A 9,444-nucleotide genomic window follows, 5' to 3' on the forward strand; every position below is an offset into this window, starting at 1 on the left:
TTGATTCTGGGGTTCTGATTCGGGAGACTGGCTGAGAACTTTCTACGGTTTCACCTTCACAGTAGCGTTGATGTAGATCTACGTCTGAGAGCAGGAATGGTTCAGAGTTCAGAAGCTCTAATTTTTAGGATGACGTGGATTATGAATTACTTCTGGAGTGCCATGCATTAAGTGTAGCATAATATCTTATAATCAAACACACTAAAATTTGAAGTATAACTAGTCAGTCATCAGAAGAGTAGCTTGGAGTCTGAGGCGAACCTGGGCTACAAAAGGAGGTCAAGGCTAGCCTGGACTACATAGTAGCTTCCACCTCAAAGAAACCAAACCAAAGAGCTCCAACCAACACCATCCCCAAAGAAAACCCACAAGTAGTCTAAAGAAAGTTCAGTTGTCACCATTTAGTTGCCAAACATATATTTAAAATGTTTTGATTTGAAGACCTTTGTGAATTTCAAAATTACACATTAAGAATTATGAACCTGTAATTTTCAATGCATATTATCAGACAGAACAAGCTAGGTGGATCAAAAAGTCAATTTTTTTTTCATCTCTAGCCTCATTTTCAAGAGTCTTGAGTCTGGTTGTTTAAGACCCTTCTGTCTTTTCCATTTTAGTCAGAGTAGGTTGTCAAGGACTTATTTCATGTCTGAGTCAAATGTAATTGAAAGTACTGTGTATTTACTTTGATCAAGGTCATTATGTTGCTTTACAGAGTCCAATCATGTATCCTCCCATCTCAAAGCAGAGACCCAGACAAAATTAGAAACTTCTCTGTAAAAGAAGGTGCCCTTGAAGTCTCTAGAATATGCTATTTTTTACCGTTTTCATAGCCTGACCTATGACCATGGCATTTCTTCAGATTTTGATGCTATTTTGTTATTAAACTTTAGGTGAAATGTGGCTAAATATGGCTTTAGAAGTTTATTAATGTGTGTGTGTTTAGGGGGCACATGTGTGTCTGGGGACTCATGCACAGTATGTGAGCATGTGGAGGTCAGAGGTTAATTCTGAATGTTACTTAGGAGCCTTTTGCCTTGTTTTGTTGGGGGGCATGGTCACAAATTGTCCTGGAGCACCCTGATTGGGCTTAGCTGGCTGGCCAGAAAGCCCCAGGCATCTACCGGTCTCTACTTCTCAATACTGGGATTATAACAGTGTGCCACTATGCCTGGCTGTTCACAAGGCTTCTGGTATTGAACTTGGATATCACACTTGTGTGGTAAGTACTTTGCTGACTGAGCCACCTCCCCAGCCCAGAACTTCACTTTTCCTGAAGGTTTGTGACAAAAAACACTGAAGTCGATCTTCGATTTATTACTGTTCTGTGGTTCCCTGGGCTACCTGGGCTCACCTTAAAGGTCACCACCTAGGGTCGCCACTCAGGGTGCTGTTCAGCTGGGACTCCAGGTACTCCAGTTGCCTTGCCCGTGTGGCCCACCGCTGAGGTTGGCTGCTGTTGGCTGTGGACTCAGAGGCCTTGGCTATCTAGTGTGCTCTGGGTAAGGCGCCTGGGTTTCTTCCCTGACAGTATTTGAATTCTGAGAGAAAGTGCACAAAGGATTTCAGAGACTCAGGTAGAACCTTGAGACTTCATCTGTTCTCATCTTGGAGATCACTCCGCCTCATTCTCACCATACTGAGTCACAGGACCACCGCAGACAGAAAAGGAGGGTGGCTATCAGTGTGGGAATATTGGTAGGCTTGGTTAACTGGGAGGTTTCCTGAGAAAACTAGCTGCCATACAACATGCATAGAGTTAGAAAGTTAATAACAATCATGTACACGAAGGCTAATGTTTTATCACTAAAATGGAGACAAAAATGCCAGGAAGTCACATTTTAACTTTTTAATAGTTTAGATATGTGTGCATCTTAATATTTAAATTTTATCCATTTGATGAAACTTAAAAAATAATGGGGCCAGTGAGATGATGGCTCTATAGGTTAAGGCACTTGCTGTCAATCCTGATGACCTGGGTTTAGTCTCTGGGACCTGCCTATACAGGAGAAGGGGACAACTGAGTCCTCAAAGTTGTTCCCCGAGGGCCAAAGCAGTGCTGTAGCACAAGCTGAAACCCTGTTCCAGGATGGACGAATACATGTCCTAGAAATAATTGTACGGCATCTGGGAGGTGACTCTGGGGCAGCTGAAGTGTGGCAGACGGAAAGTCCTCCGGAGCTACGAAGACAAAGTGGCACATCTGAAAAGTGATCCAGCCTCATTATAGATTCCTGGCAGACTGTGGTAACTGTCTTACTATGGAATCAGGAACAGGATGGCTACAAGCAAGGAGCAGAGGGGATAGTGAGTGGCAGCTTCTGTAGTTGGAAACCAGTTGTTTCTAAGCTTTGTTTCTTTGAGTCATGTTTGAGTATGTGAAAACTTGAGAAACATTTTCCATATAAAGAATTGGGTATTGATACACTTTTGTCCTTTCCTTCAGCGGCCTCTCCTTACCCTTTCTCCCCTCCTCAGTTTTTCTATAGTTATTCAGAGGAAGCTCACTCAGGTCAGAGAGCAAACTGGACCAAAAAGAACAAAGCAAGATGGAAGACAGACAAGTCCCCAGTCTCATGGCTTGTGTGTTCTTAACATAGGGGGCACTTCCCAAGTCCCCTAGAACACCAATAAGGAAGACCACCCCAGATTGTTGTAACAAAGTGTTTGTAACATCATATGTGCAATTCTACTATTTGTGATCCTCCTCCTGGCTCTGCCATCAATACTCTCTTTTAAAGTTTTTTTTTAAGGAATAAAATATGAGCCATGTGGCTGTGGCTTATTTCATTGACATTTGGTTCACGGATATTCACTGATATGCTTTCTTTTTTATCATGAGTTTTATACAGTGATACTGGAACTGACTTTTTGAGTTAACAAACATTCCTAGGGAATTTCAGAAATGAGTATAAGGGATGAGATGAATCACGTGAGGCTTTCCAGAGTCTCCACGCCACAGCCCGCTTAGCTCCTCCCCAGACCTAAATACATAGCCATCGGTCCTCACTGCAAAGTCTCAAGTTTATGGAGACTCTAGGGACAGCGCTTTTGATCCATATTACTGAAGATGAAAGCTAAGGATGGATAGTTTACTTTTGAAAATTTCCCCATGTTCTATATTTTCATGTTCTCACTGCATATTATACTCTTGACCCTAGTTATTATGGTATCTTGTGGGAAACTTAAACATGTACCTTTGGCAATACTGTATAAGTATTGTCATAACATAACTTCTGAAAATGAAATGCAAATGCTACTCTTCCTCCGTTATGTGACCAGAAAGTCTTAAATATTTGGCATTTGCAGAATATTTTCATTTGAGATACAAACTGTTCATTCCGTTTTCTTTTCCCCTAGATGAAGAGGGAATCATATGTATGATATGTATTATATGTTAAAGATAATAGAATCATGAGGCAGATATAATCTAAATATGCATTTTTTTTTAGGACAGGGGTTGCTAAACTACTACCCCAAGACTCAAGTGTTCCTATTTGTGTAAGTTTTCAGTGAAATTCAGCCACCCTCATTCTTGAATATATTTCTGAATAATAGTAAAGACTGCTAGGTCTGAAGCCAGCCAATAGTGCTGACAGCTAAGTCCAGAATACCGTATTAGACTAATATAAACTCCACACACACACAGATCTGAAATTTCTCCTTCAGTTTGTGAAGTAAGCTTGTGTCCAGCATTGTCACCCCAACTCATTGACGTTTTTTATATTTGTGGTAAAATTTCTGGATGAATTCTCTTGAGCCTCTGTGGGGTTCCCAAGGTATCTTAGAGAGATGGTAGCTCAAACATAATTTAATTCAGTAAGCATCTTTTGGAGATTTGCCATCTTCAGGGCACAGTGTACGTCCATGCACATGTGCCTGTGTTGTCCACAAAGACTTGGAAGCAGCAGACATTGTCACAAGTGGAGAATGCTTTGGTGGCTTGCTAATTTAGGAATTCTATTCCTTATAAATATTTGAGTGTTGAAAAAAATTCCCACGTCCATCCAACTTTAGACCTGATTTTCATTAAACCAACTGTGCCATTTGTACATACCAGAATAAACAAAACAATAAAAAAAAAAAATAAAACCCAAAGTAGCGTTTCCAAACCTGGTTTAAATGTGGACCTGAATGATGCATTTTTATTGTGTTATTGTCTTTAAACTGGGAATGCAGCTCACCGTGTGTGTGTGTGTGTGTGTGTGTGTGTGTGTGTGTGTGTGTGTGTGCCCTAGGTTTCCCTGGTTAATCAGCATTTGAGAGTTAGAAGTGGCCTTAGAGGCCATCTAAGACCCAACTAGTCACAGGTGTTAAAGTCTGCAGGTGGAGGAAGCGCCAGGACTCTGCCTCCCCTTCTGTCCCTTATGGAACCCAGTGTGCAGTCAGTGTCAGGTTTCACCAGCCTGGGAAAGAGAGAGTAAGAGCGGTGCACAGTTGCCAGCTTTAGTAATTCTAGTTCCTGGAAACAAGGACAGAAGCCTTTTAGTTACGCGCACACCCAAATCTTTGCAGCTTCTACTGAATAAATCATTTAACTGTCAGCAAATTATAGTGTTGGGAAGTTTACATCATCCCTTTTTACACCAGCTCTTAATGGAAGACCGTGGGGGATTAAAACTCTTGACACAGAAAAAGAAAGCTGACCTAAAGAAAGATGGGCCAGGGATGAACACTGAACACATTCTTTATTTTTATTTATTTATTTATTTATAGGCAGCAAAAGGCTCGCACACGGTAGCCTACTTAAAGTCGTGCTGATGCGAACTCTTGGCATAAATGCCTGGAAATTGACTGTGTGACCTGGTGTCAGTAACAGCGCCGCTCTATAGACAGATCCATTATGCACATACTACCACGCATTCGCTAGTGCAGGGAACAACTCCACGGTTTCCCTTCTCCCTTCACGGGTGAAGATACCGAGTCCAAGAGAAACCCAAGTGCAGTCGGCAACGCCTGAAGGCTGGCGAGACGACGAGCCCCATCCTCAAAAGGCACCCCGCTCTGTCACCCGCCCTCAGGTGTCAGACGCAGCCTGGGTCCAAGCCCATGAGTCGTACTGGAGTCATCTCGGGGCGCTGCCCGGTCCGCGGACCCCCATCTCCCTGCAGAGGGGCTCGGGCTGTCGGCCTCCGCCCGCAGCTCAACGGGAGCGCGCCCGGTGGGAGCGCGGGGGCGGCGCACGTGCCTCCGGGAAGGCAGGGGCTGTCCGCCCGCGCCAAGATGGCGGCGGCCGCGGCCGCAGCGGCGACTGTTGGCGGCCGGTGAGGCGGGCGGGGCCGGCGGCGCGGAGGCGGGGTCCCGGGCGAGCCGCCCTGGGGAAGGCGGGGGCCGTTTCCATAGCGGCGGCGGCAGGAGGCGTCGCGCCGGGGAACTTCCTGGTTCCCGGGCTCGGCATTGCCGGGAGCCTCCTGGAAGGGAAACAATGGGGCGGAGGGCACTGCGGTAGCCGTCGCCGCCGCCGCCGCCACCACCGCCGCCGCCGCGCCGGACCCTCTCGGCCTCCCGCGCCTGCCCGCTGCCGCCGCCGCCGCCGGGACCGCTTGGAGGTAACTTCCTTTTCTCTTCAGCCGCTGCTGGAGGGGCTGGCGGGGTTTAGAGGCGAGGGGGCCAGGACGGAGTTGGCCCCGGGCAGCTGGCCGCCGCCGCCATTCCCGGCCCCGGGCAGAGGGCAGGCTGCGGCGGCGCGGCCTGGACGGAGCCGACTCCCGTGGAGCCCGCGCGCCGTGTTGCGCGCGCGTGGGGGGTGGTGGTCTGCGGTGTGATTGACAGGCGGGCGGGCGCGCGCGGACCGGCTAGCCGGGGGCCGGGAGCCGGGGGCCGGGAGGGCCCAGCGCTGCTGCGTGCAGACCCCGAGGAGGCGGAACGCTTTGGCCGCCTTCCTCCCCCACCCCGCGTGCAAGTTTCGGTCCCCAGGGAGACGTGTCTCCCTCGCAAGTTTCAGTTGTGTCCTGCGGGAGCGCGAGTGGGCAGGACCCAGGCAAACTTCGTTCGCTGAAAACGATTGCCCGGGACGCCGCTAGAACTTTGGAGCAGCCCTGGGGAGGATGGGCGGGAGGGAGGGAGCTGGAAAGCCTGGAAAGCCTGGATATCCGTGCGCCCTCCTTCCAAAGTTTTGCCGGCTCGTTTGGAGCTCCGGGAGCGCGGCGGTTCAGTGGGGGGGGGATGAGCACGGTAACTCGCAGGTGTCTTAATGCCAGCGAGTGAGAGAAGTCTTAACTCCTTGGTGGGACGTTCCTGTATGTTGAGCATCGGGAGTCGCTGGGCTCTTTCTAGCCGTATTCCGTTTAATCGACAGATATTTTGAATTTTATTTTTAAAATTAGCGTACAAGGTGTTGGCTAACGTCACGGCATTTTCGAATAAAGCTGCGTTTGTAGATTCTTCTGTTCACTTATTTCCCCTACCCCAAGACGCCTTTTTTAGAAGACTAATATGCGTTGTGCCTTATGGATTGGAAAGGCTCGGTGAATTGGGGTAATACTGCGACACGAATGGAAAAAGTTGTAGGGACAGTGTTCTAAGTATTCTTGCTGGAATAATTTAGTTGTGGATCTTCCTTCCTTCTTCCTTCCTTCCTTCCTTCCTTCCTTCCTTTTTTTTCTTCGTATATAATTAGATCTATGAGACAGTTCTTTCATAGCTCAGAAAAGTTTCGCGGTACAGTTGAGATGACCGTGAATTCCCTCCCATACTGAAGTTTTGTTCGTCGTGGTGGTGGTGGTGGTGGAAACTAGGGCAGAGTTTTAAATTGTTTTCCCTTTCTTTAACTCACCTAAATAATCAGTAAACTGGCATTTAAACAGTGACTCCTTGCTTTTTTTCACCAAGACCCCACAATTAACAAAATATTTCCTAGTTTGTCATAATTTTATAGGAGAAATTGTAAGCATGATGTCTCTTTCACTCCTTAGTTTGTACTCTCCCCAGGCCCTTAAGCTCTAAGTCAAAATGGAAAAGGAAATTATACTAATAACTGTTGATTAACCTGTGAGGGAAACACAGAGCCCTAATTGCAAGGACAGTGTCCCCCAGCTGAAGAATCAGGGCACTCTCTCACAGGTACTCAAGAAGCATCTTTTGCTCAACTTTCAGAGTTTGGGTCCTCAGCCCTAGTGCTGCTTGCCGCTTACTTTTTAACCAGGCAACTCTAGGTTGTGCTTGGTTCTGATGAGTATAATCTATCAGTACCCTTTCGTCTTAAAATATATATATTTTTAAGATTTATTATTTTATGTGTATGAGTGTTGCCTGCATTTATGTGTATGTACCACATGTGTGCCTGTTGCTCTCAGAGGTCAGAAGAGGATGTCCTGGAACTGGGGTTCTGGATGGTTGTGGGCCATCATGTATTAGCAGCAAGTGTTCGTAACCACTGAGCAAGCCATATCTCCAGCCCCCCATTACTCCCTTTCAGGGTGTTTTGCTGTGCAGTAACTCAGTGAGGACAACTGGTCTGGTTAGTCAAGTACCTAAGGAGAAGTGTCAGAGTAGGTGTTGGGTGTATATTGACTGATCGATCATCTTCATGCATTGTGCGGGAACCAGCAGATCCAGTCTGGGGCTCCAGGGCCAGGCAGTTTGTACTGGCCCAGCTTTACCATCATGATGAATTATTGTTATATTTTGTAGCCAGGAAAGATGGATGAAAGAAGCCAGTGTGTTCAACCTTTTAGCAAATGATTTTGGTTGAGAAATTGAGGAATGTTAAGGAAGTCAAAGAATTTAGAATACTAAAACTTTGAGAGTTGCTACTTCAGGGAGTGAGGAGGAGACATTTTCTGGCTCTGAGTTTAATTCTACTTTAACCATCCTTGTTTTGTAACCAGTGCAATGCAGACTAATTACCACAGACTTACAGTTTGCCCCTGCAGTGTAACTTGTGAGAAGCAGTTTCCATTTACAGATGTGATCTAATTATATAGTAGAGAATCATTTTCCCTCTAAAAGATTTCTACCATCTTTTGCAGTTAACCTAAGAATCACAATTTGAAGAGAGTCTGACCTGTAGCACCCTTCTGCATAGCATACAGGGATTAGAGTCGCAGAGACCATTCCCGGCTGGCTAGTATCTACAGGCTCTCGTACTTTATGACTTCAAAGCTTATTTTTTCATAAAATTAGGATATTTGAGGGTGAGGAGAAAGTACTCCCTCCCAGTACAGTGTGAGGAGACTGATGTGGAAGTCACAGGAGAGTGTTGGATGCCTGTCAGCTAGGTCTCTGCACAGCCTGTGTGCTGCTGTCAGGGCTTGACAGAAGCTCCTAAACTAGTCTCTGCTTCATAGTCATCCCAGAGAGTGAGTCAGTCTGCCTCACCCCTCACAAGACAGGGAAGGGACTGTCCACTACAGACTACAGAGTCTGCTTTTAGAACTCCTGGGGTACTTAGCTCCTATGGCTGTTAAACTTGGATTAAATACTAAGTAAAATATCCTTTGATTCTTCTCAGAACAAAGATTGTAAGGATCATTGTTGATTGTTGATTGAAGGTGATTCTATTTTCCCTCATTGGCTTAGACTACCTTATTTAATTAAACATGCCCTCTCTTCACAAAACTTTAGGAGCTGTCTACCCTAAGAGCAAATGTCTAGGAAGTATTGGGCTTGTTTCATTTTCTTGAGGCAAGATCAAGATCGACTCGGGAATTTTGTGTCTCCCTAAGTGGTTTTGGCTCTACAGAGATGACTTAGTTAGCTTGTGACAGAGGTACACCTTGTACCTGTGTTGTTGTGACAGTGCTATGAGGATAGCAGAAGTTATGTATTTTCCCCCATGGAAGTTTTCTTCCACTGCATCTACAAGTGAATTAGAAAAAAAAAAAAAATTGGCTGGGCAGTGGTGGCGCACGCCCTTGATCCCAGCACTTGGGAGACAGAGGCAGGTGGATTTCTGAGTTCGAGGCCAGCCTGGTCTACAGAGTGTGTTCCAGGACAGCCGGGCTATTCAGAGAAACCCTGTCTCAAAAAACCAAAATAAATACATAAGTAATAATAATAATAATAATAATAATAATAATAATAATAATGCTGAAGTACTGTGGTAGACTGTCATTTAAAAAGGGCTCAGTATATTAATTTTACACTAGCCATGTTGCTAGGGATGGCAAAGCCGTGCTTCATCTCACAGGAGTGCAGTGGTCTTGCACCGATGCTCCCTGGGAGCTGCTGGGCTCTTCATTTTGTTGGTTTTCAGGCAGTTTAATTTATCAGTGTATATGGAGTAAGATAAGACAGGTAAAATAAAAATCACAAAAGAAAAAAATTGAATAGGTATGGAGGATAGTTTTGAAATCTGTCTTACCTGGGGAGTTTATTCTTAAAATTCTTTCTTGATTTGCCTTGAGTTTTTAAAAATGACATCTTCATTTTTCTTTCTTTTCTTCCTTTCTTCACTCCTTCCTTCCTTCCTTCACTCCTCCCTCTCTCTCTCTCTTTTTTTTT

General features: G+C 45.6%; 1 protein-coding gene across 1 annotated transcript in view; it reads left to right on the forward strand.

Annotated features, from left to right (window-relative positions):
• The first annotated feature begins 5,516 nt into the window (after positions 1-5,516).
• The window catches only part of Usp6nl (USP6 N-terminal like), a 125,089-nt gene continuing 121,161 nt past the window's right edge, over positions 5,517-9,444 (forward strand). Inside the window, exon 1 of the mRNA XM_031359350.1 lies at positions 5,517-5,549. The gene's annotated coding sequence lies outside the window, so the exon portion shown is untranslated. The remainder of the gene's footprint in view (positions 5,550-9,444) is intronic.

This window comes from Mastomys coucha, unplaced genomic scaffold, assembly GCF_008632895.1.
Source record: "Mastomys coucha isolate ucsf_1 unplaced genomic scaffold, UCSF_Mcou_1 pScaffold7, whole genome shotgun sequence".
Lineage (NCBI taxonomy): Eukaryota > Metazoa > Chordata > Mammalia > Rodentia > Muridae > Mastomys > Mastomys coucha.